Raw genomic sequence first — 25,980 nt, forward strand, 5'->3', positions numbered from 1 at the left:
CTGGTTACGGTGTGATTAAAAGCCGTGGAAGACTTCCTGTTTGTCTTGTCGACGCGGGCCACGGCCGTGGCGATACCGGGTCGTTTACGAAAACGGGAATCCCAGGCACGAGGGCGTCTCGTCGGGGCTTCCCCCTTTTAATTAAAATAAATTCCGTCGTCGGAGTGGCGGCCGCAGAATCGGAAACCGGGCGAACACTACCCGGGGACAAAGGTGAGCGGAGTCAGCCCCCACGGGCGGAAAGACAACGCTCTCATCGATGAGACGAATGCTCAATTATCAAGCCATCTCGTTCGTTCGCCTCTCCTCCTCCCCTTGCCCCTTTTACCCGCGAGATTCCGGTTCGCGCATTTTGCGAATGGCCGATCGCTATTAAACGGAACGAAACGAAGCGGTAGAAGGAGAACGAAAGGGTGGGGGGGAGTGAAAACAGACGGTGAAACACGGGTGGGACAGGATCGAGAGCGGGGGCGAGAGGGTTGCGCGGTAGATAAAGACAGGGGCGGGAGAGGAAAGGTGGTGCGTGGCTGGAGGAAGAAAGGGTTCGGCACGGGGAGATGCAGCGGGGTTACGGGTAGGTAAGAGGGAAAGCTGGAAAAAGAGGAGGGTAGGAGAGCTGGCGAGGGAACGATGGAACGACCGCGGGGCGAGGGAGGGAAAAACCGTGGGGAGGGATGGTAGCTCGCGCATCGTGCCGGCACTTAGGCCTGGCTTTTAATCTTCGAGCCTCGAGAAGAGCTCTAATTAGAGCTGGCTCTAGCTCTAGCTACGAGCCCGGGCTCCGTTATAAGCAGGAGTTAGAGTAGGTACCGTACGGGGCATGGGGAGGTGGAGGTATGTTTAGTTTTTAGCCGAGCGCGCAGTTACACGCGGTGGTAATTAAAATCTTGATTAATGCACGTGTCCATCAGGGCTGCCTCTAATGAACTTTCACGTCGCCCGCCGCTCGTAAGTCCACGCGAAACCGTCGTGATCGTCTTCACGGATGATCCTAATCGTTCCAGACGAGGCCAGACCCAAGAACGGAACCGAGCGGCTTGGCGGAGTCGAGCTGAACAGGGTTCGACCATTGTTTCTTTCTCTCTCTCTCTCTCTCTCTTTGTCTCTCTCTCGGGTTGTTCCTTTTTACCGATCGAACACGGGGCATTTTTCGAAAGCGTAGCCGTTTCACGCGAGGAACGGACAGCTCGCGCGCGTTACGTCCTGTCGAACGTTCGATCCGCGCGAAGGAGAGGCGAACGAGGGTGGCGCACCCGGTCTCGGCAGGGCGTTCCGTCGGAGTTACGCGCGGCGCGTTAACGAAAAATAACGAGTTTATTATAGCCGCGCGGGCGCGAGATATCAAAATCGCTCGTATATAGTTTTAAACACCGCTTTTTAATTAAATATCGTTTTAATTACCGCGGCAGCTTTGAAATTCGCCGATCGTTGGATGAAAAACGGACGAGAAGGGAAGCTGGAGGGAGAGAGAGAGAGAGAGAGAAAAGAGAAAAAGTAATAAAATGGACCGGGGAACAATACGCGCGCTCGCGCACGCGTTTTAAACATTTTCATTTCGACCGATTCTTACCCCTGCCCCTCTGACAACAAAACGCTTTATCGGATACGAATTGATTTAAGTTGAACGGTGCTTAAATGGAATTCAAAGGGGCGGACCGTGGGTTTGGCGGGGGGGTAGGGGGTGGGTCTGCGTGGCGGTACCGCGGGTTCGTTTATTAAACTTTTGTGCGGCTGATTAAATTACCTGACCGGCCTCGAATAATATGTAACGAAATGAAATAAAATACCGGTATCGTTTGTTCGCGGCGCTACGCCCTCGTGAAAATAAATAATGAGGCGAATTTCGAAAAACGCGCATGATATTTAAACTCGCGCCGAGCGTGGACCGTGGTTAATTAAGTCGAGTAGTCGCGAACAATACGCGCGCTCGCGGCCGCCTATTCCGCGCGATTACAGAACCGGGCGAGCCCCGGCTGAAAGTCGCGGCCAAAAATTGCAACGACGATCGTCCAGATTCTTTATCTGCGCGCGATGAACTCGCGGGGGGTAATCAAATTTCGCGATTCCCTCGCTTCGAGCCTGTTCCGCTCGCGACAGAGGACATTAATGTCTCGGAGAAGGCGACGCAAAGTGTTCCGTGCAGCGCGCAACATTGCTATTTCCAGCGGATTACTCGATTTGAATGCAACTCGTCGCTTTAATCCACCAAGAAATTTTATTCCGACGATTTTTATCGCGACGAACAAACGTCTCCATCGAGTCTCTTTATCTCGAACACTATACTGCCGTTCACCCTTCCCCTTCAGCTGGAAATTCGATAGAGGAGATTCGAAAAATTTCAACGAACAACTTGAAAAACGATACAAAGACGGAAGTGTGTTAATTAAGTCCTTGAACCGGGGAGGGTGCTGTGGCGACCGTTAAAATCAGAGTGGAACCAAAGGGGCTCCTCGAGGGTTGCTGCCGGCGTTCCTCGTCTTTTCCGGTGAAAAGTGAAAATAGCCAAACAGACGGCGGCTATGAACGGTGGACGCGGAGGCAGATATCATTAAATCACAGAAACAGCCTCTGTTATTGACTCCGTGGACAAATTTATCGTCAGCCCTTGTACGCGTTTCGTTGTATAGTGGTCCTCAACGGCCCACCCGCACTGCAACCCTTCCCCATACGTTCCTGGTAACCAGTCGTCTCTGCTCTTCCACCACCGCGTCCCAACCCCTCTTTCCAGGATCACCGTGCCCACGCTACGTCATTGTTCTGGTTTATTCGGTGATTTGTGGATTTTACTGCCTCCTGCCGCTCGGCAACCACCTCCCTGAACTCTCACGGTCCTCTTCCTTGCCTGTACCGCACCCTGCCACCCCTCGACGTCGGCCTCCTCGCCGTGGAATCTGTCGAACGTCTCTTTCGAGGACATCTTGTCCACTAGAAGGCGTGTCACGCTTTTGCAAAGAAAATTCAGGGTTTTAACTTTTTTTAGTTATTTTTAATATTCTCTCTTCCGATACGTAGGAGAGTTTTAATATATACTTTAATTACACTCCGCCTATTTCGATACGTTCGCATAGTTCGGGTTGCGCTTTAAAAATCGAGTCGTCTTCCCCTCGCACCCTCTCCCCGGAAGGATAAACAGAAAATCGAAAACTCTATCGGAAACCCCGTCCGGGCATTCTTAATCGCTTTTCGAACTCTCCCACCCCCAGGTGGGAAAGTGAGCGTTCGTTCCATTATCGCGCGAGCCACCACCGCCGAAGTTTATTTTTGAGGAACAGGGTCGGCGGACGGCGGTGGCGCGAAAGGGGTGCGGGCGTATGAGACAAGCTCGTCGAAAGGCGGCGTTAAAATGAAAGCCGGGGCGGCGGGTGGAAGCCAGGGAGCGGAGCTTTCCGAAAATCCGCCTTAGTATGGTAATTGATTTAATTTGGGGGATGAATCCGCCCTTAACGAACGCACCGCGGCGATGGGGTTGGAAGGCTAAAGGGACCGTAAAAGCACTGCGACGTCTATTTGAGGCGAGGCGGCCGAGAGATTTAGAGACGGAGGAACGTCCACGCGCGAGAAGACGAGCGCCTGATTACTAACGATCTGATTAATTCATGATTTTTAATTAAGGGGAAAAGCGACACGGAATGAGATGGCAGCGGAGGTGGGCGAGAGGGGGTGTAAGGCGCGCTGGTGGTCGAAGCGTTGGAGTTATTTAACACTCTGAGCCCTGCAGGCCGAATCGAGTACGAGTAATCATTACGAACATAATTACGAAGAGTGTCGTTAATGATTACAACCTTTTTCAGGGCGGTGGTTCGCCTTTCATTACGTTTCTTTTTCTCCTTTTTTTTCTCGCCAACCTGATTTCTGGGTAGAAAAAGAGGTGGAAAATAAGTAGAAGCGTACCAGCGACGCGAGCGAAGAAATTAAGTGAGGAAACCATCGTGGTGGAAGGGCGGCGAAATTTGTCGAAAATCGTGTCGAGGCTCGATTATCGTAAAGTTCGCGCTCGCGCGTTGCTCGATATCTTCCCCTTAAACAGATCTGACGTGGCTCGCTCGTTGATAATCGTCGTACACATACGGAAGTGGGATCCGTGAATTTCTGGTAGCGCGTTGCATTGTTGGCTATTATAGTAGTAATGTTTATGGTTCGCGCCTGGCATGGTAATCAGAATGGTGACGGATTCCTAGCTGGGAACCGGAAGGGACCACTACGGGCGTCCTCATCCGTTATCCAACCACAGCCTCAACTGGAATCGCGTCTATCGGTGCCCGTAAATTCTTACGTACATCTGATTCTATTATACCCTTGCCACCATTCTATCTTCTCGAACTGAGCTTCACGATTACGTAAAAAATACAAGCTGGAGAAATATTTAATATTTTCATTAAGTAAGTCGTTCGATCGATATTGTTACGGATGAATCGATGAAATATTTAAATGACCGCAAGCCAGCAGGTCGTTTCATTGTCAAACTTGCTTGAACAAATCAGACAACGTTAATAATTTACGAAACAACCGGTGCACCGAACGCTGCTGGTGACGTTGATCAAAGAAGTTGAAACGGATAGATCAGAATAAATACACATTTCATTTCACCCAGTGCAGGCCGATAGTTAACCAGCCGAATAACTAATTGGGTAAAGATTAAACGTTTAGCGAGTTTAATCAGTTATTCGATCTAATGACACGAACCAGATTATTTCGGCCGGACGGCCGTCCAAATGCGCGGCCATTAATAATCCAAATGTTTTCTCAACTATAATATGCGTGCACCGTTTGTCAGCTCGGTTGGATTTAGTTTGTTACCAGTAAACATACCGATCTAATTCAGCCAAGTCTAATTCGTATCCCTTAACCTCTGCTACATTTCACGCACTCGTTACACGCACGACAGATTACAAAAACCAACAACGATCCACAACCTCGAATGAAAGTAGCATAAAATTTCCGAATCAGCTGTTCGACGAGCAAAACTCGATGATCGCTCGCGAACAAAGCGCAAAATTCCATTATACAACCCGTTCGCCGTTACAGAGAGCGTAGACCGTCGTCGTTTAGCCGCTTCGTTAACCCACTCGGTGGAGGATCCCACGGGCGATCTGGCTGGCAAATCGCATAAATCAACGCCGTTGTCTCCCGGCGCGTCCTCCGTTTATTAGATTCTCAGATCCGCGCGCGATCTTTCTCATTGTTCCGGGGTGGAGGATTATCGATCGCGTTGGTCGCGCGCGCGGCCCGCCAATCGGCGCCGCGGCGACGGCCCCGCGGTAAATCTTCCCGCGGATATGAAGAAAGCCCCTCTCGCGGCGGCGCGTACACACGCGCGTGTACACCCGCGACCGTGCCAGCTCTAATCGCGGATCGATCTCACTCTTGTCAAGGCTGGTACCAGGCTAGTTACCACCTGCCAGCCAACAATGGCCCAATTATACCGGCCGCTTGGCATCCAGCCGATAAAACTCTCGCGGCTACCACCGGGCTCGATACGAATCGCTCTGCTGCACAATACGTTTACGCGGCTGTTTACGCGATAACGGGTCGGTAACGAAAGGGGCGCGCATAATGCGGCAGCGTTTAAGAAACCGTCTAAGCGATCCTCTGCTCCTTGCTCGATCGCCTCCCTCCGCGCGTGCACCAGGTTTCATTGAAATCCGCCTGCGCTGGTTCCGGAGGTGAACAACCTTTTCGTTTATGGCGCTGCTGCTGCTGCTGCTGCTGCTGCTGCCTCGCTACCTGATCCTCCGCGGTTGTTTATCCTCCTTTCTGCGAAGCAACTGGTTGCAAGTGGTTCTGTACTACGTAGCGTGCCGTGGTGACAAAGGGTGGTTCAGTACCGTGGAAGAGGAATGCTACTACCTAAGATCGCGATAAGTAGCTATAGCAGCGTGGATAGTAAATGATGGTAATCCTTTAGATTACCATTAACACAGTAATAGTACTGTACAATTGACAAACACTCTATTGAGGATACATCTACTATATTCTGCGTTGCGTTTCGCGAATATAACTTCATTTGCAGTGCTCTGATACGTTTGTAGTTGCTTCTCGAACGCGGATAGGCTCGAATTCGCGCGAACCACCCCCGAAAGAGAGGGTGCTGGAGCTGGTCGCTGTCGCGGCGGCCGCGAAAGAGCGCGTCGCGGTGTGTATTCGACGGCTGATTTGTATTCACCGGTACCGAGCGATTAATCTCACGACTTTTGACCCTGTCAGGCTGTCAGTCTGTCGGTAGCGCGGAGCCGCCTTGCCGTCGTTGTCGCGGGTATCCTCGACCCGATGATCGATCGTCCCGCTCGATCCGTCCTGCCAGCACCGTCGGATACGGATCTCGCGCCGCCTATCGACGCGGATCTCGATTTTCGGTCCGTGTCCCACATTCGTGTTCGCCGCGCGCGTCCAAGCCGAACGGGCTGTCCTTGGACCGGCGATAGGAAAAGGAAACGGCAGATAAAACGAGCGATTCCATTAAAGTTTCATGCGTGGACGGCTTGGGAAATATTCTAATCGTTGCTCGAGGAACGACGTTCTGTTTTATGCATCCGATTGCTCCCTCGAGGAAAGGTTAACATTTCATCTCGTCGAGCACGTTCTTCTGATTCTATTAAACGATTCGAAGGGGAGAGATCAATTTTGTGACACGTGGAATTATGCGTGTAACAATGCGACGCACGACGACTCTCTGGAAGGAATAGTTTCCAATGATTCCTCGCGCTGCGACACTGTTACACTTTTCTTTTTCACGCAAATCTCGACTGTTCGGTGTGACTCGAAACGAGCCTCATTTACACGTTCGAATTTACCCGCGAATAAGAGACTCTACGAACGAACTCTCCATGGTGAATGGCGGAGGGTTGAAACAGGGTGGAAACGAGATGCAGAACGAGAGAGAGAGAGGAGGGAACGGTGTCTTTGTGACCGTGGTAGCCGGCCAGGCGCATATGTCGGCGGAGTTCGAAATCGGGATATTGAATTCACGCCATTTCTGTTTTGACGTATCGCGGCTGGTGATACGATCCGTCGGGGTTTATCAGCGGCCGGGCACGAGGAAGTGATTTTTTCATTCTAACAAATAGCCTTTTGCGGTTTATCGGATTTCACCGGGATATCCGCCGGCGCGAAATCAAGCGCGCACTCCGAGCCAATCGAAAAGCGAAGCGAAATCATTGGAAGATACACCGGTAACCCGGTTCACTATCGTTCGACTTGAAAGCTTTTTTCACCCTCGCGAACCCTTTCTAACCCTTTCTTGAAAGGAGAAGTAACGAGCAGACGAATGCACGCGTGTCTGAATTTTATTGTCCATTTTTTAACGTTTTTCGTATCGATTAAGTTCCACGTGAGATTGGAATTGCTTGTCAGACTTCCCGTCTGACTTCGAACGATTCGATCCACTGATCCTGTTCCGCTCGCGCGTTCGTTCGTTTCCATCGCTCGCGATTTTTAGACACACTATCGCTGGTAACTATGCAATCGTTAGAACAAACCGCTCTCGGTGCAGCATTCTGTCGGTATCTTTGATCGCAATCCGCAGCCGCTTAAACAGTCGCTCGACGAACAAAAGGTCCGCGCGTCCGCCATGTTTGAGCCGCGTTCTACAATAAATTCGATTTTCCTTTTGCTCGTGACGGTGGAAAAAAATGTACGCGTACGCAGAGAAAAAAAAAAAAAAAGAAACAGAGTCAAGAGTCGAAGTTCAAACACGATGGTCCAGATGAATTCTGTTCTATTGACCAAAAAAAAAAAACAAAAAAAAGTAGGATGTATGTAAACTGTCAAAAGTCGTGATACATATTTTCTCGACGCTCCGTCCTCCGCTTTGAAATCCATCCCCTGTCTCCCTGTTCGATACTTTCGGAATTACGCTTTATAAAACGCGAATGAAATACGTATTCCGCGTGTCCAGCGTGCGCGCGAACCGATGACACGCGCGTAAGATATTCCCTCGTTCTTCTTTTTTCTCTCTTTCCTTTTACAGTGTCGCTTTTTTCCCCCGCTTTTTGTCTTTTTCCCCAGTTTTTTCGTTCCGCGAGTGCGCCCTCAGGAAAAGCGCCGCGGCGGCAGCGAGGAGCGAGCCGGGGCGCTCGATCGCGAAACGTCGGATGAAGGCTGATTTATATTGCGCCCGGGAAGTCAACAAAGCGGAACGGATCGTGACTGTTACGTCACGATACATTGTAATATATTTAAACATAATATTTCCGCAACGGATAGAACGAAATAATTGTATTTGCGCACATTACATCGTATTACCCGTGCTCGCCCGTTGACGTTTCCGCGCGTGATCTATTGTCCTCGCGCAGCTGTGATCCAACGTTGAAAAAAATTATATTTATGGGTTTCGATTCACTGTTTTTTCTTTCCATCTTGCTCTTCATTCGTTATATCGCGCGTATAGATTTGTTAAAGAAAATTTTCTTGAGAAGTGTCGAGAAATTTCTCTATTTCCGGTAAACGAAAAGAGAAAGCGGTTCGATTGGACTGGCAGTCGTCTTCCACCCCTCTGGTTTCTTGCTCGTTCATCCAGCGAGCTCGGAATCCCGCCAAAAATTTTTCAAGCCTGAACGCGACGTTCCGCCGCTCGAATCGGGGCCGCGTTCAACCAATTTTCGTCGCGATTTCCGTCGCGCCGCGTCCCGCACTTCCGTTACGCGCGCCGCTCGCTCCTAGTCGCGCAAGGGGAAATTGCAGGGGAAATTCGAAAGTTCGCGCGATGACCCTATGAATTCCAATCGACGCTGCCGACTCCCGTCGATCGCCCGCCGTTGCGAGCGTCTGTGAAATTCGTGCTAATAAAATCGAACTTTCCCAGACCTCTCTCTCCGTCTCGCGTCGCGAAATAGTTTTCTTGCGGTTAACTTCACGCTTTAATCGAAACGCGCGCGTCTCTTCCAAGATGAAACGAAGCGTATTTAAAACATAGAAGAAAGAAAATTTGAGATATCAGAAGGACAGAGAATAAATTCATCGATGTTGGCAGTGTTCCGTCGACAACAAGAATAGAAGAAAAGAAGAACTTCTAATTGACAATTTCACGGTGGCGAAATCTGTCAATTAACCCCGATTTCTTTCGAGCGTCGAGGAAAAAATGAATCTACCCCAGCCCCTGATTTATACGCGGTGTCCAATTATAAAGTGGGAAAGTGCATCGCGGGAAGCGCGGATCGATCGAGTCATCGGATTTTACGACACCGTCGATAATAGACGAAATTCCCTGGCCGTCGGCCGGCTGACTGATTTGCGTCGCAACACTTCATTAAGGGCGTCGAACAATCTCGATACCACCAGCCAATTTCCCGCGCGCTATCGCGGCGTTCAAATTTACGCGCACCGTTCCTTTTGCAACGGCCGACGCGCGATAGCTTTGTCCTTCTTCCGCGCCTCCTAAATCACCGCTAACGATCGTTACTTGGTATGCGATCGCGTGCAGAAACGATTGGTCAATCCTCGAGCGTCTCTCGCGCGGTGCAGTTTCTATTCGAACTGGAGGAATTTTCATTCGATTTCATCGAACGACGCTTTCGAACGCGGCGCGTCTCGCCAGAGATTCGGATGGAATCGGGAAAGGAATTGAACGGATGAATCGACGGGAAAGGCAGAGAGGTACCTGCGAAAGGGTAAAGAGCATTAGCCAGTCGTTCGGCGGAACGGCACTCCTAGATGGTCGGCTGGTAGCTGACATTTGTTCGGGCGCTAGTCCTTCATTTGAGCGCACTTTCCTCTTAAGCTGATTGCTTGCCCGTAAACAAGGCGCCGCTTACGGATACCGTGTCGCTTCGATTGCGTGCCTCTGGAACGCGCGAGCGCATGTACCAGTCGAGGGGTGCCCGTCACAAGGAAGACACTCGCGGCCATATTTACGTATGGAGTTACCTCTCGCGGTGGCGAGCGGTGTATCCGGTTCTCGATTGCGCCCAGTCATTTCGTCCAGCGTTACTTATCGATTCGTTTATCAATTTTCGTTCGTCCCCTCGAGTGCCCTTCGTGCCGTACGATAACGTATCCACGTTCCCCGCGTAATTCAGTTCCGCGTGCGCGCCACGAAGCGCAATTAGCGAAGCTGATCCATCGATAACTCATCGCCGTTAATTCCTCTAATAGACATCTCTAAACCGTCCGTTGTTTCGTTTCAGTTCGAGTGGAAGCGGTACCAAGAGCGAGGAGAACGAACAGAGGGAGAGGAGAGCGCATCGTCAAAGATCGGTGAGTAACCTTCGTTCTATGAGGGGCTAGATCGATGGGAAGAGGCAAAACAGTTAGAAAGGAGAGAGGATGTATTTCCCATGAGAGAAAACAAAGGGTACCGCGTACGGGTAAAGGTAAAGGAGGGAGGATGCCGTGGCTCTGGCACGCTAATGGATAGGGCCTCGATACACGTTCACCGTCTACGTACTCGCGGCACGGATCGATATATCGATGGACCCTCTCCATCCGTGTATCTGCGCCGCATGATTAAAGGGGTAGTTAATTACGTTTAATACCCTCGATTATGTGTTTGCGCCGAATACACACGCGCCACTCGAACGCGTCATACTTTTCTCTCCCTGCTATCGTTTTTTTCTTTTTTTGTACGCGTTCCTTTCATCTTCCCCGTGCAACAACGACGAAGCTGATGACAGTCTCGATTCGCTATCGCAACGACAAAATCGAATAATCACAAAGTGCAGGCACGGCTTGTGCCGACCCGCGACTCTAAACGGAACATCCAGCGTCTGAAATACGAGCAGCAACGATCTCTCGCCATAACAATTCAGTCGCGATGGACGCAACTATTCCTAATTAACGATTCACCCGCAAAGCATTCGCGAAGTTACCCCTCGTCAAAGGCAAGATTCATCCGCGGGTCTCCCCGCGGATCCTCTCGAACGCGATTACCCGCGACGCGCGCGGGTCGCCGCGTACTCGAGCACGCGCTCCGCTCGAGCCGGCTGGGCTAGAAAGGGAAACGAGAATGAATGTAATAATATATTTAATATTCGTCGGGACCAGGGCCTTCTCCACTCTCGGTATTACAAGTCAACCAATATTCTCGCCCCCGTTCCTTCCGCCCTCTCTCTTTCACCCCTGTCTGCCACCCTTCTCGCCCTTCTTTCTCCCACCAACCGCCGTCGTTTCACCCTCCGCGATCTCTCTTGCCATCCTCTAACCCCGTGTCTACCCGTTGTTCCGCCGTTCTGGGCGACTTTCAAAGTGCGCCGACATTATTTCCGCTGTAAGCAACGCGCGCGAGGGGATCGCCGTTGGGCGTGGGCGCGAAAGGAGATAGCGGTTTCCTTGGGGAGGGTGCTCGCGATCATCTGCTATCGAAACGGGTTCCGTTGTTCGTATTAGCGGGTCGCGACGGAAATGAACGGTACACTGGGATCGCTGGGCTCTACGATTCGCTGGTTGGTTCGTTGATCCAATGGGTAGTAATCGGTGCGGTATAATTCGATACGTACGTTTGAGTATGTAGATAAGAAGTTGGATTAGGCACCGCGACTTTCCCCTTTACGATCGTACATCCCCAGTACTATCGTACACTATTTATCAGCCAGACAATTCTATATCGAACGAAAAAGAGTACACTCGCGAAGGCAACGCGAAGGCGAGTCTCTTCTGTTCGAGGCTGAAAAATTCAGAATAGAAAGAGCGGGGCAGGGTGGCGCGCACGAGTGCCGCTGCGTTGGCATCACGTGCCACGTGATATTAGTTCATATATATCGCCAGGGGTAAACATGCAGCGACGCGAAGGGAGACAGGGGCTCGAGGGTGGCGGCGAGGGTGCGCGCGGAGAAATAGCTGGTCCCGGCGAGGCCCTGCGAACGAAGGGCACGTATCCGATGTAAACTATAAAACGGTGCCCCGTTTGCGGGCCACCACCCCACGGTTAGGCGCCACCGACGCGCTTCAACCCCCGCTTAACATCGTCGCAGACTCCGCCTCATACCATCGCCTGGCAACCTGCTCGCTCGCCTAGCATATTGAATCTTATGAATTTGTGGCCCGTGCGGTCGGGCCACCTCCGGGGAAAAATTTAATTTCCAACGATTTTGGGCTTTACGCTGACGTGGGCAGCGTTGCCTGGCGAGCTCGAGCTGCGTCTTCCTCTCGTTCCTCGCGAAACTTTCGCTAGTCGCGCGTGTCTTATTATCGACGCGTGGATTTTAATAACCGTGGCCACGATGGTGCACGCGGATCAGAAACTAATTAACGAGGTGGAATAGTTTTAACGCAGAATTGAAACATCGAGGAGAATTATTTGTTCGACGATTGAACATTGTACATCCTAAAAGTGGAACTAGCTGACACAGCTAAGCAGTATTAAACTCGCTATCGGGGTAACGTTTAAAATTAACTTTGCGAGTCGACATCGTCCTCCCATGAAGTATTAACGCCGTGAAACGCTGGCGTGTCCCGATACAGCCAGAAAATATAGCCGTTCGTCGCCGCTGGTTGGCCGTTTCACGAAAACGCCTCATGAATATAAATACCGGCCGGCCACTTGGATTCGATCATATCGCGCGATAAGGTGGCACGCGATAGTAAATATCCGGGCCGAGTGTGTACTTTCTTCGATCGGATCCAGCAGTTACACGTCGAATTATTGAATCCCCTGTCTCCCTGTGAAAATTACCCTCACCGCGCGGCCAATTAGACGAAACTACGCCCATCGTGTAGATCGCGCGTGCGCCCGCTAATAATCGTCCATTACGCGACACGTAACATTAATCAAAAACGAGGCCTCTAATCTACGACGAATATCTATAAATGTCGCGTAATCTCGAATCAGCACCGCTGGTTTACTGTAATTCTAGAGCCGCGTATCGGTAAAGTAGGTCCCCGCCTTAGATTAATAATATTTCCGGCGGATATCACGCAGAAAAGACGCGTTCTCGCGGGGGAATAAAGTCAGCGTGGCGCGCTGGTCTCCTCCGACCCGGCGGAATCGTATTTTTTTACGTCCCACCGTCGCTGTTACATATTTAGAGGCGATATACGATCTAATATCGCGGGTCTACTCTACAACCGCCCACGCCACGGAGCCGGTGCGCGCTTATAAAACGAATCTGTCAAACGTTCGAACACGCTAGACGAACCGTTTCGTCGTTACCTTTCGTGGACGATGCGTTCCCAAGTATTCCCAATCGTTTCGTCGATACAAATTAAGACGATGATCGAGAGTAAGAAAACTTCGTTCGACACTTGTTTCTCGAGAAGAATCACTTTGAAAATCAGTAAAGCGCGCGTACGGTGGTTGCAACTAACCCTGCGCAGAGCCACGATGCGCTTTATTTAATGCACCACGCATTGCTCCAGGAATTTTTAAAGCGAACTTTCTAGCGAAAGAAACTTCGAACGCAACTTCTGCACCTCCACGCGTGTTCCTCTTATTTTTGCCAGCGCGATCGCGTCGACGATTCTCTCGCTACGGTTACTACCAGACACCCAGTGTGTGTATCGCGAACGCAGGCAATAAAGTAAACGGCGCGTTTTAAGATGAATGACGTTTTAGGGAGTGGAAACCAGTCTCCATCTGATATAACTGTAATTGCACAGCCGTTTAGACACGTAGGTAGATATACACCCAATACCTATTGGCCGAGCAATAAATCACTGGCCTGGCGTGGCTTATTATGACCGCCCGTTTATGTTCGTAAGTTATCGTTGGGGGAAAGATTGTAGAAATTATTGACTTTACCATACGCGGCGTGTAACGAGCCGGGCCACGATACCCGCCGCGACGACGATTTTCCTTGGCCGCGTTCGATGTAATTTCTAAATTATGATGCTAAAACCGTTCGCTCGTGGGACCGCCGCGGCCACCAACGTTCCTCGACCGCCGGCTGATTAGGTTTCTGGTTCATTTCACGCGAGCAGCTGTAAATTCACTTTGCATATCCGTCTTTGAAAGCCTCTGGCGGCCGGAAGGGGCCAGGTGTGTCAAGCTTATACGAAAGCTGACATTTTCTTGAATCACTTCTAAATAAATAAGTTCGTTGCGAGCTTGCGACATATTTTCCAGCAACAATCAACCCTTCCAATAGTCATATTTATCGTCGAACGATCGCGAAAGTAGACTTTCGTTTATACTGTTCCCCAATTTTCCCAAGCATTCTTTCAACTGTTGCATCGAAGAGAAATGACTGACAGCAGGGATAATAATCCACGAGTTGTCTATTAACTCGCGAACACGCTTTAGCACGCGGAGCGTACCGCAATTTCCGCGCGCACGACCTCGCGCGATCGTAAAATAATCCAGGATTTGTAAATCCTCGAAATAACGTTGTTACTAGTTCTTACGCGGGACAGCGACCAACCCTCCTCCCTCTCGCCCCCGGTTCTCCGTGGCGCGGGAATATTTCACACGTGACACGTAACGAGTGAGCGAGAGTAAAGCTTAAAGGGGCCCCCGTGCAGCACACCCCGTACGGCGCGCCGCCTCTCTGCCGGTCGTTCATCGCGACGGCGTGTCTTGATTTACGTGAGAGAGGCGTGCCCCCACGGAAGCCGCAATTAGTTTATTAATAATTAGTAAACGAGCCGCTGCCGCCGCCGCCGCCTCGAATACGCGCCGCGGGACCTAGAGACGCCCGTCGTGAAACGAAGAGGGCGCGCGACAAACACCCCACCGGGTTGGAGGAAGAAAAAATGAGGAAGAGGAGGAGCAGCAGGCGAAGAGGATCGCGGGAAGAGAGAGAGAAGGAAAGCGAGTGGTGGAGAGTCGCGGAGAAAAATTGGCGGCGAGATCGGTTTTCGTGGAATCGCTCGCGCCTCGGGTTAATGAAGATATTATCTCCGATAATTTTACGAGGACTAAATGACTGGATAATATCCGTGCGCGGCCGGTTCATCGATCTTGCCTCCCGGGACCGGGTGGTGAAAGTAATTTGTCGAGTTCGCGTCTTTTTGTGCGGCCTCCGACGCCGCGTTGGCCGCCCGTTCGAACCCGTTACAACCCGACGATACGCTATCAGGCCCGAAAACTCGACTGGGGGATTCTGTTCCGGGGTAATTGTCCGCAGGTGGTTGCGACTGGACTTCGCTCGAGCCGCGTTTCAGAGTTCGAGCGTGCGTTGCTAAATCCCAGATACGTTTCTGGGTTCGTTACCGAAGACAGTGTCCAATCAGGGGTAATTTCGATATTTTCCTTGCTTTTTCTAGCTTTCGATAACGGTAGAACGAAGATACAACGGGGGTCGAATGAAATAATCATCCACGTCTATTGTTAGAATTACGAAAAGATCGTACGTCCAATCCCAAACTCGGTAATAGAATCGGGAAGAATCGAAACGCGATAAGAGAAGAGAAAAAGAGAGCGAAGGAATAAAGTATCCAGAGTATCGCTCCCTGTTAGTTTCCTCTCGAACGCGACGACGCCACCCTCCGCAGCGAGAAGGGCGATGACAACCGTCGGTCGTCTCCTGAACGGCGTCTCTTCCGGCGCGTTTTTATTCATGGCACAGCGGCGCTAATAAAAAAGTGCGCGACGGGACATTAAAGTCTCCGCGGATGAGGGTGGTAGAGGGTGGCCGCTTCCGTGGTTTCGCTCGTTCTCGAAAGCTCGGCTACGCGGACGCGCCAAGCGCGTGCAGCTCGTATCGTCGAAGCGTACCCGCGATATTTACCCGTGTACATCCGCACGTGACCCGTAAGCCTGCGCTCGTAAAAAAAGCCGAGCTACCGGCTACGGTTTTCCTACTGTTCTCCTTTCCGCCCCCTTCGCAACCTACGCCGTCTTCCAGGGATATTCGCGGGGCACCCTTTTCGAGCGACGCTCGACGTACGCGGCCGCGAAACTGCTCGCGTTATGTACCGACAAACTCGAATCGAGTGCGGTTTACGATCGGTTTATTCGTACGCGGCTCGTGAGACGTTTCCACTGGCAGGCGACAATGTGAATTTTTCGACGATCCTTGGGCGTCGTTTTCGACCGTTTTACGAGTCGTAGAACCTCGCCGTGGACTCTGAATAATTGAGGGTGAATCGCGCATTCACTCGTGTCGTCTGGTTTAATAAATGGGGTTGCGAGCAAGTGTTTTCGTTTTGTTTTTTATCGCTACGAGTAATACGAAAGCGTCGACTTCGCTCTCGGGTGCATCGCTGGGGTTTTAAAGTTGCATTAGAAAATAGCAAAAGAGAGTTGTAATGATATTCGTGTTTGCGAAAATTTCGTTGGAAAAATATCGAGAACTCTGTTACTGGCAAAGCAACGAGGGGGATGAAAACGTTCCAGCGACGAGCCGTCGAAAATGGCTTTCAGCGGGGCGCAAGTTCGCCCATCGATTTTGGATTTAGGGAAATTTAATTAAGCGTAATCGCGAGCGGGGAATTTATCGCGGTTTATAAAAGTTCCCGGGCAGTTTTAATAAGGGGCGGTGTAATAATTTAAGGGACAAGGCGACGCGCGTAAACTGCTTACGTCTAGCGCGGCCGCGCGGAGAAGACGAAGGACGTGGAACGCGTTAGGATGTGCAGATGAAAGAAAACTCGTTACACTGTGACAAGTGCCTGGTTGCGTCCTCGTAATTATCACATCCGACGTAATTACAGAGAACGTGCCTTATCCTAACTGGAGAGCCATAAACGGTCGGCCGGCCGGGGCTTCTTTTCTTCTCACGTCCGGCCCGAGGGGCGCGTTTAAATATCGGACACAGCCCGTCGAGAGAGCCGCCTCAAGGATTGTTAAGCCCGTGAAATTTCGTAAGCTACTTCCCCGCTAAGATAGTCGTTTCTTTGCAGCGTCGTTGGGTAATTGCGTTCGTTGGAATTTTATTATCGAGTCGATGTCACGCGTATCGATGTCTCGCGATAAATTAATCGAACGTACGATCGTTCGAAACGATCTTAGAAACGTGACGTTATTAACGGTGTCGTACGAGACCAGTGAAAATCGATTCCATCGCCGATAGTTTTCGTATCCAGTGAATCAGAAGCAGGATTAACGGTCGGATCGTTGGTCGAGGAAGGGAACGGCGCTGCTTCGCGTCGCCCACAGTTCACTTTTCCATTGTCACGCGTCGGTTCGCCCTTAGCGAGTGGTTCGACGATCTCTTTGAAATCGAATTAGTTACGATCCGCTCGGACAGATACACCCGCGAACGAACGATACCCTCCTCCGCCTTCTATGATATAATACTGCGACGAATCGCTTCGTCATTCGACGCTCATAATGCCGCGTTATTAGGCTCCCGTCGGTTCTCAATCGGCCAATTAAACCGGCAAACGACTGTCCGACAGTTTGTCTTTTCGTAGCTCGTTACAAACCCGCGCGCGCGGCTTTGTGCCACGCGAGCAGAGAGAGAGAGAGAAAGAGTGGCGGGACCGGGGTTGGTCGTCGCTGGAACGCGTTTCCGTATCCGGCTTAATGAAATACCTTCGAAGACGACGCTTTCTCGCGATTAAACTTGATTAAATATTTCGTGGATCGCGTTTTACCTCGTTCGAGGCGCGATGGTTTTAAACGCGACTGGCCACGCGTTCTTTAATCCTTGTTTTCGACTCTTTACTATTATTCAGCTTCAATTCGACGTGGCAAACCTCCGATAGAATCGCAAGGGTGGTCCACAAAAATTAGAAAGGTTTGACATAGAGCAAAGTCGAAGATAAAATAAAATTCAGGCGCTACAGTTCTTAAGAACACTCGAAAGGAATGAGCGACACTGTCAGGACAATTGGTGAGCACGATGCACGGCATTTGCGTACTCGATGAGCTCACGACTCGGCCTTGCATATCGATCGAACGCGATCGTCGAAGATGCATCGATGCACCCGCGGTCCAGGAGCGTACGCTCGGAATAAATTCGTCGAGTGGAATTTGGGCGCGGCGACGAAACGACGTCTCGTCCGTGATTACTCGACGACCCCATTCATACTCGCCACTGAGATATTATGCAGACCTCTCTCGACTTTTTCTACATCGATACAGAGGAGAGTATCCGGGACGCAATTACACGATTGATTAAAAACGAGATCCAACGAACGATAAAATCGATCGATGCCACCTTGAACTTTTCTACCGGGTACACAATGGCACCCGATATCTCGTTTTCGCCCTCGCGTCGCCGTCCTCGCCCCCACCGTGTCCGCTTTTCTATTTCTCCGCGTACGAGGCGGACGTTAATTTTCTGGTTTAATAACCGGGGCCGCGTTTATTAACGAAGCCGCCCCGAAACCGGGCCAACCGTGAACTCTGGTTATTTGTTTCTTAATTAGAAAGAAAACTTTGACTCGCTCCGCGGCGACGATTATCGTTCCCAACTCCCATTAGAACTCGTTAACGCGGTATTGGAACGATACGTCTCGCGGGATGGCGACCCGATGGCCTTCCGTTTAATAACAACGCTCCTGGATGCTGGCGTTTTCTTTTTCTTTTCTCTCTCTACCTCTCTCCCTTTCTCTCTCTCTCTCCCTTTTCGGGACAGAACGAGCGGAGGGAAAAGAACGAGAGAAGAAGAAAAAGGAATGATTAAGCCTTAGCCTAAGTTCCGTTTAATCGCGCGGCAGTTCCGTGTTCCGCGCGGCCGGTTCAATTAAAAACAGACTCTTAAGCGGCGCGAAAATACCGGCTCGATAAAGCTGACGTCCGTACTTTCTGGTTTAAACGCGGGGAATTTGTAGATACGCTTTAGAACCGCCGGTAGTTCTCCGGAAAACACCTCCCTTTCCAAGTGTAATTACCCAGCATGGGGTATTAAAAATTGTGCCAATTGTCGCCGGGACATTATCATTCCTCGAGGGTACGCGAAATCTTTTTGTCGGCTGGTCGACCTCGATTCGATGAAGTATCTCGAACGAATATCGAAAAGCGATCGAAAGGAACCAGCGTTTCCCTCTCGCCTGTTGAGCGGTCGCAATTTCCCCATAAACATCCGTGAAATTTCACGAGCGATCCGCTCGCCAGCCGGGCCGACGCGCGTCCTTTTTACAATCGGGCGCGTCGATCCGGTTTGATTTTGTTTGCCGGTGTAACACTCCGCTGATGGACCGCCGTTGATGGGAGCACATCAAACTATGATTTGGTATTTAGTAACCATTAGGGGCGCATTAGCGCTGATTACACGTGCACCTAGCCCGGCGTGTACGCCTCGTGTACACGTGTGCCGGCGCGTACACACTCGTGCACATGGCCGCGTACGCGCGCGGAGCCCCAATATACATTAACCCAGATAGATCTGGGCCGGCTCGCGCCGGGACGCACAAATGTTTGCGAGGCCATAATCGATCGATCCGCCCACCGATTTCCCCATGAATACTTTATCCGCGCGTTTACTTTCGCCGCTGGTACCCGCGGCGCCCCGTCAAATTCGTTAATATTCCACGATCCTAAGTGCGCCCGGCAAATAATCGCCGCCGTGTCGATGGCTCGATCTATTTCCGCGCGACGGAAGATTCGACGGGTATCCGTGATATTGTTAGCTTGCGAGAACGGTGGAAAGTAACATTTGTCTGTACGAAAGTATCGTGTTCCGTGCTTAATCAGAGGCTGGTGAAAGAGTTAGATCAAAGTCTCGAAGACCCTTGCAGTTCGACTGTGCATTTACGTGTAGTCGAGGTCGAGACATCGAGGAAGCTTGCACGCGGGATCTCTCGAAATAACAAGTAATTGAGCTGGAAAATGTCACCAAATGTCACGAGGCTCTCTCGCGGTGATCCACGAGCCAATAACACCGCTGAATTCTCTACTACCATTATTATAGTCTCCAGCGAGTGTGCGAGGCACCGGAGCAGTACTTCCGGCAAATGGTCATTCGAGAACTTAACGAACGAATCCCCGAAAACTTCCCGCAACTGACGCCAGAACTTGTCCCGCCGCTACTCGCGGCGATGTACTCCATCGCGAACAAGTTTACCCGTTGCATCGAGCTACGTCGACAACGAATTACCCGGGCCAGCAACGATCCATCGCGTCCCAAGGCAACTACCCCGTGCATCTCGACAGGGTTAAACGTGTGTTCGCGGGCAATTCGCGGAGATCAACGGGTAAACACACGACTCTGCGAGCCGAGGGAGATGCATCTCGCACGCGACTCCGCTATTCGGTTCTTCCTCATCATCCATCGCCTCCCCCCTCGCCCTTTTCCACCCCGTATACCTGGACAAAGGTCACGGGCCACGACTCAACGCTATACTTACCGGCCTCCGAGCTCATCATCTCACAGACATTTCATTATACGAATCAGACAACGGCGTCTTACCACCTCCACCGAGGTAGTTACCAACCTCCTCATCCCCTTCTCTGTTAACCTCGCGCGCGCACACACCTTCGCGTTTCTCTCGTGCAACGCGAGGCGTCCACCAGGCGGGGAGAGTTGCCGCGTCGGGCCAGTTGTTGCGTAGAAAGAGGGTGGCTACACGAAAAGAAGAGGAGAGAGAGAGAGAGAGAGAGAGGAGAACGGTATCCGGCTCGCGATCTCCGATAGGCCCGGACTTAATTTCTGATTGGAATTGCCTCTCGTACGAACCTCGCGGTCATTACCGCGGCGGTGGGGCGCCGTGAGACTGGCGCGACGCGTTTTTTCGCACGCGCCGGCTGGCCTGGCATTCAGCCCCGTTGATTCGCGCACGATAATTTCGATCGGCCGTGCATCGATCCGGAGTCAGGGCCGTTCGATCGCCTTTCGATCGCCTCTCGCCAGGCGAAATTTAGAAATCCCTCAAGCAGCAACGATGGAAACGATGCTCCGTGGTGAAGTTTGTTATTTTCGCGACTACGATTTCGTACGATCGTCTCCGTAGCTCGTGAAATAGCTGGAGAACTACGAAAGCTGCAAACCTCCCATTTTCGTTCCATCAAATGTTACCCTTCTTCACGGAAACACCCAGAAACAGCACCCCTTCCACTCAGCGAGCGAAACATCGCCAAATGAACCCTCTGGAGCGACAGTCTCATCATCGCATCCGTCTTCCACCGATCTCCTCTCTCGACGCACTATCCCACCCTCCATCTTTGTCCCAATTCGATCGCTATATCCACTCTCCCCGCCGCAAATCAATCGTTAATCAAACCGTACCAGAACTAGTACACACTCCCTTCTTCTTTTTCCCTTCTTCCTCCGCGGTGGTATCCATCGCCACCCCTTTCACTCCCTCTCGAGAGAAGGCAAAAGAGCAAGGAGGATAGAGAAAGGGAGAGAGAGAGAGATGAAGAGCCTCGTCGTGAAATTGTCGTCGCGTGCGGATTCCCTTCGGCTTTTGGCAAGGACCCTTCCCCCGTGGAAGGCGGTCTCGAATTTCCATACACGCACCGCAGACCGCCGCCTGAATATACTCACTTCCGGCAATAGATTTCCACCCCGTCGGCCCCCTCCTTGCGTCGGGACTACAGCGGGATAGTTAGTTAGGTTAGAAGGGACGGGGGTGAAGCGCGGCAGCGTACACAATCGGGGCCATTGTGCGCGGTGATTTGTGGGGACGATTTTTTCACTTCCTGGAGGGGGCGGAGGGGAGGACGGGCGGGCGCGCGCGCGCGCGCGCGCGTGCATCAACCCTCGCAACCGAGCCAGGAGATACAGCTGAATTATCGGAAGGCAACGGGGTTAAAGGTCGATCGCCGATTTATTCCTGCGATCGCGGCGAAGGAGGAAGACGGCGAAGGAGGGGGTGGAGTTCGAGGGAAGATCGCGGGGCGGGCACCGAGCAAGTTGTTGGTTCGGTTTCGTATCGCTGCGTGCGCGGATTTTTGCGGACTCGCTGTTCTCTTTGGCGATTTCGAGGTTCGAGGGGATCGTTCGAGGATCGGGGCACGGGTTGGCGGATTGGTTTCGAATCGTTCGTGCCGGACGATGGAAGAATGTTTGGTTGATGCTTGGTAATTGTTGCTTCGAGCGGAATTTTGTGGGCGAGGTGTGCCAAATTGTTGCTTGCGTTTTCCCGTACGAGCGTGGAATCTTTTTTGCACCCGTGGCGCAGCTCTGTCATCACTTTTCGGATGCAATCGCGCTTGAGCTACGTTTGATATTAAATATGGTACTCTTCGTCGGGCTGTACGCCAGCAGAGTACGAAACGACGCGAGGCTTCCTCCAAGGGTTAATAACCATTAGAACGAAACAGACGTCTATCGATTTTGCGATGAATTCACTTTAAAATACGCCGGATAGTAGGGTATAGCAGCAAGATTAAAAGCTCTCCGCGCGAAATTAATAGTAATTACTGCGTTTTATAATTCATATTTGAAAAACTCTCGAGTGTTCGGATATACGTAGAATAATTCGCAGCCCGTCTGCAGCTGCTCGAATATTAAATGTCCGACGGAACATTCGAAGGAGAACACGAGCGGGAGAAACGAACGAAATTCGGGTAGCTGGGGGAACAAGTTCTCGGGCGGTTTTGTTATTTGCGGATGACGGGGCGCTATCGACGGTCGAAATATTCAATTCGCGCGGACGTAACGCGCGCGGGGGTGGATCGCATTCTTTCGCGTTCGTTCGCGGTTAATAACGGTAATGAGACAAAGCACCGGGAAATTCCGGCAGGCTGTATCGCGTTGTATTAATAGGCGGCCGGTGTTTTCCGTGCGTGGACCCCGTGAAATGTTCCCGTCCATCTGCCGCGTAATTACGCCCGGCATAACTTTAAATTTTAATCCCATTTTTGAAAGGGCTCTTTGTCTTTGCGCGGCCACCGCCGCCACCGCCGCCGCCGCCGCCGCCGCCCACCCGCCCCTTGCACATAAGCAATATCGTAATTAAGGGAAATGAGCACCGCGCGTCAGCATAACTCAACGTTACACGGCTATGTTCGCGCGCGGGCGGACAAAAGCTTAATATAAGTTTATATGCATTATTAACGAGGGCTCTCCTGTCGAGCAACCGTTGCAAAAACACCCCTCTCGCGCGCAACTATGCCAGAGATATCCTCGGCTAGTCTCATCGGTCATTCGTTTACCGATAGAATATTTTTCTCGTCGATCGGCTAGCTTGTTACGAATTTCAATGACTTTGTTTGGCTGACGAGAGGGGTGCGTTTGGGTTGGGACACGGCTCGCGGTTTCTTCGACTGTAATTAGGAACCCTCCGCTTTGTCGTTGTCCATTCTAGTGTTTGCTGTTATCTATAGAAATTATGTTACACGGAGAGATGGAGAAAGAGAGAGAGAGAGAGAGAGAGAGAGAGAGAGAGAGAGAGAGAGAGAGAGAGAGAGAGAGAGGGAGATTCGTTTAATGGTAATTTCATATTCCAGTGAGATGGATTTTAATTCGTTTTTACGTTTCATTTGAATAGCGCTAAATTTTTATAGCCTCTCGAGCATAGACACTATTAACCGTTCCGAATCTACTTAATCAGTATTCCAATTTAAAATAAAGCACCCGGACGTGCCGATACTTCTTCTTTTTTGTGGCCAAGCCGCAGTTATGTAAAAATTGTTCACTTTAGTTGATTAAAGTAGATCGCACAAGCAATTCCACCGGATAGGTTATTCATCGCAGGTTTCAAGCAACTTTTAATCTCAATTTCGGTTATTGAATTCGAGCACGAGAAATAGGATGTAAGGGGGATTAATTAACTCGCAGATTAATAGAAAATTAAACCGGTACTGACGTTCACGTATTTCTGTCACAATTTTACACGTCGCTGCTATATTGGAATTGACCAGAGCGGGGTAGCCGTTAACACACTTTTCTCGCGATTTTATCCTGTCTAAAAATTAGCTTTCCGCGTTTAACCAATTCTATAAAGTCGAAATCTAAATTTGAACGGTAAGCAAATTTACGCTCCGAAACGATCGAAGAGCGAAGAAGCGGACTTTTAATCCGATTCGTACTTAATTCGCGACAAACTTCCGCTGCGCCCAATCCGCGCGGCACCATTTCGCCGTCTGTTTTTTATATCAATCCACGTAGGACCATTCGAAAACAGGAACTGTCAGAAGCGTGCAACGTGCGATCACCATGGAAACAGAAGCGGCGGCAACCGAGTTGTTTTATGAGTCTGTTTTTCGTCTATGCTAATGCACGATTGCAACTGATCGTAATCATTTTCATCCCCCGCGACTTCCATCCCGGCTGATAGCTCGCTCGAAAAATTTCGACGCGTGGATATTTCGAACTTTCGCAGATAAGTTTCACGGAGGGTTTAACGAGCCCTCGACCAGCCACCGAACCTCCCTAACATCGTCATTGTCTCTGTGGTCGATCGTAAAAAAAGCGACTTCCGACGACCCCCCCGCCGTTCGCAGACGTCTTTCCACTCTCCGCGACGTGCTCGTCCGCCCCAGAACCAATTTGTGTACGTTCGTCATGCGAGCTGGGGTGGCTAATGAAAGTAACGACTGGGGAAAATTAGAGTGCCACCAGAAGTCGATCCGTCGATGCTTGTTCCTCTGCTCGTTTTATTGCCGTTTACGAATGATTACCTCGAATCTGAGACCACCGTGTCAAGAAGAGATTAGCCCCCCCTGACTCGTTTCGATCACCGTTCACCGACGTTGATTTCAAATCGATCGAAGAATACGCGTCTTCTGAAAATTCCTTACTTAAGGGGGTTGAAAAACGAAAATTGTTAAGCGATCGGCAGCGAATCGTTCATGAGCGGTCGTAATCGAAACAGCTGCGTCGTCGCACGCGGTACGGGGGATGGAAATGGAAGCTATTCGCTGGGAATTGTCAGTGGGCGGAGGGGGTAAGTATCTCTTCCTCGATCCGGAGATTTCCTCCGCGCGAGTGTTTAGACCGATTTATAAGTCGACAGTCGGATCGCGCGGACACGCCTGTTTCGTGCCACGGGTCTCGATTCCCCATTCGAGCGAGGGGGGTGGGCATCGAGAACCGACCCCTATTTATTCAAGAACGTTTCGACACCTCCGTGCTACTTAAGAGACTCTCAGGAGTCGACGAGGATCCCGACGGGGGCCGGGTGGAAATAAATTCGGCGACCGTGCGACTGCGAGGTAAATTCGGATTCCTGTAAAGGATACCCTCGTCCTCGGTTGGTTCGCGTACGACGCTCGTACGTAGGAGCCTCAGCTCCGTACGTTTACTCTGCGGATGAGATTCCACGCCGCGGTATAATAAGGAGAGGAATCACGTACTCTTACGAGGGAATTTTTATCAGAACGCTTTATGGAGCCATAAAGTAGGGCGATGAGGAAAGCTTGCAAATAGGCAACAGAATGAAACAACGATCGGCGATGAAACGTATCGATGAAACGAAAAGAATAATCCCGCACGGACGGGGGAGTAGGTATCAAGTAAAAAGAGGGAAATCAAGCGAGAAGCGGGAGAGAGAAATGGTAGGCAGGGGGGAAGGAAAATAGTGGGAATCAAGGGATAAAAAAGAGGGAACGGGAAAATAAAAATGATTACGTAGCCGACGGTCGTAGGGTGGTGTGTGCGTGCGTCGCGTGACAGTGGAGGGCGACGTGGACGCGCGTACGCGCGTTTATGCTCGTACGGATATTGGGTCGGGGGTTGGTTGGCGGCGTCGAAACGGCCGTGGAGGCTCACTGGGCGGCGGTGTCGCGGCGGCGTACGCTGGGCCGCCGTTACCGCGATGTTTTGTAATTTAAATTAATTGAAAAATATGCACTGTGTGTGTTGTCCGATCGCGCTCGTGTCGCCGTTACGGCTCGGAAACGGGGAATGAGACCTGGTGGCGGAAAAAAAACAGGCAGAGACCGGTGGCCGACCGCGCGACGAGGATCGAGGCGAGACCCGCCGCCCTCCGGACGGCTCGTACGGCGGGGGTGCACGCTCGAGGGAGGGGTGTGGAGAGACGCGTCGGAGGAACGCGTCGACCTGCATCATCGCGGCGGATCGAGAGCCGAGCAGGTATAACGCGCGGCCAATCATTCGCGCCGGCCATGGCCAATAACTTATTGGTTTTTCACGTGCGATTTGATTCATTATCATTCCGTTATTTATATTTGTCCGGCCTGCTGCGGATTTCGGGGATTTGCCGGTGACGAGGGGCTCTGGGCGGAACGCTTGCAGGGGATGGCGTTTCGGGGGAAAAAAAAGAGAGAGAGAGAGAGAGAGAGAGGGAAAAATGTGTACACGTCCGAGTGGATGGAAA

The 25,980-nt window shown here is 51.2% G+C and overlaps 1 long non-coding RNA gene across 1 annotated transcript in view; it reads left to right on the forward strand.

Moving 5' to 3' along the window:
* The window catches only part of LOC143425121 (uncharacterized), a 101,312-nt gene that overhangs the window by 16,495 nt on the left and 58,837 nt on the right, over positions 1-25,980 (forward strand). The window contains exon 2 of the long non-coding RNA XR_013102007.1: positions 10,122-10,191. This is a non-coding gene — a long non-coding RNA (uncharacterized LOC143425121). The remainder of the gene's footprint in view (positions 1-10,121; positions 10,192-25,980) is intronic.

The sequence above is a fragment of the Xylocopa sonorina genome, chromosome 7 (assembly GCF_050948175.1).
Source record: "Xylocopa sonorina isolate GNS202 chromosome 7, iyXylSono1_principal, whole genome shotgun sequence".
NCBI lineage: Eukaryota > Metazoa > Arthropoda > Insecta > Hymenoptera > Apidae > Xylocopa > Xylocopa sonorina.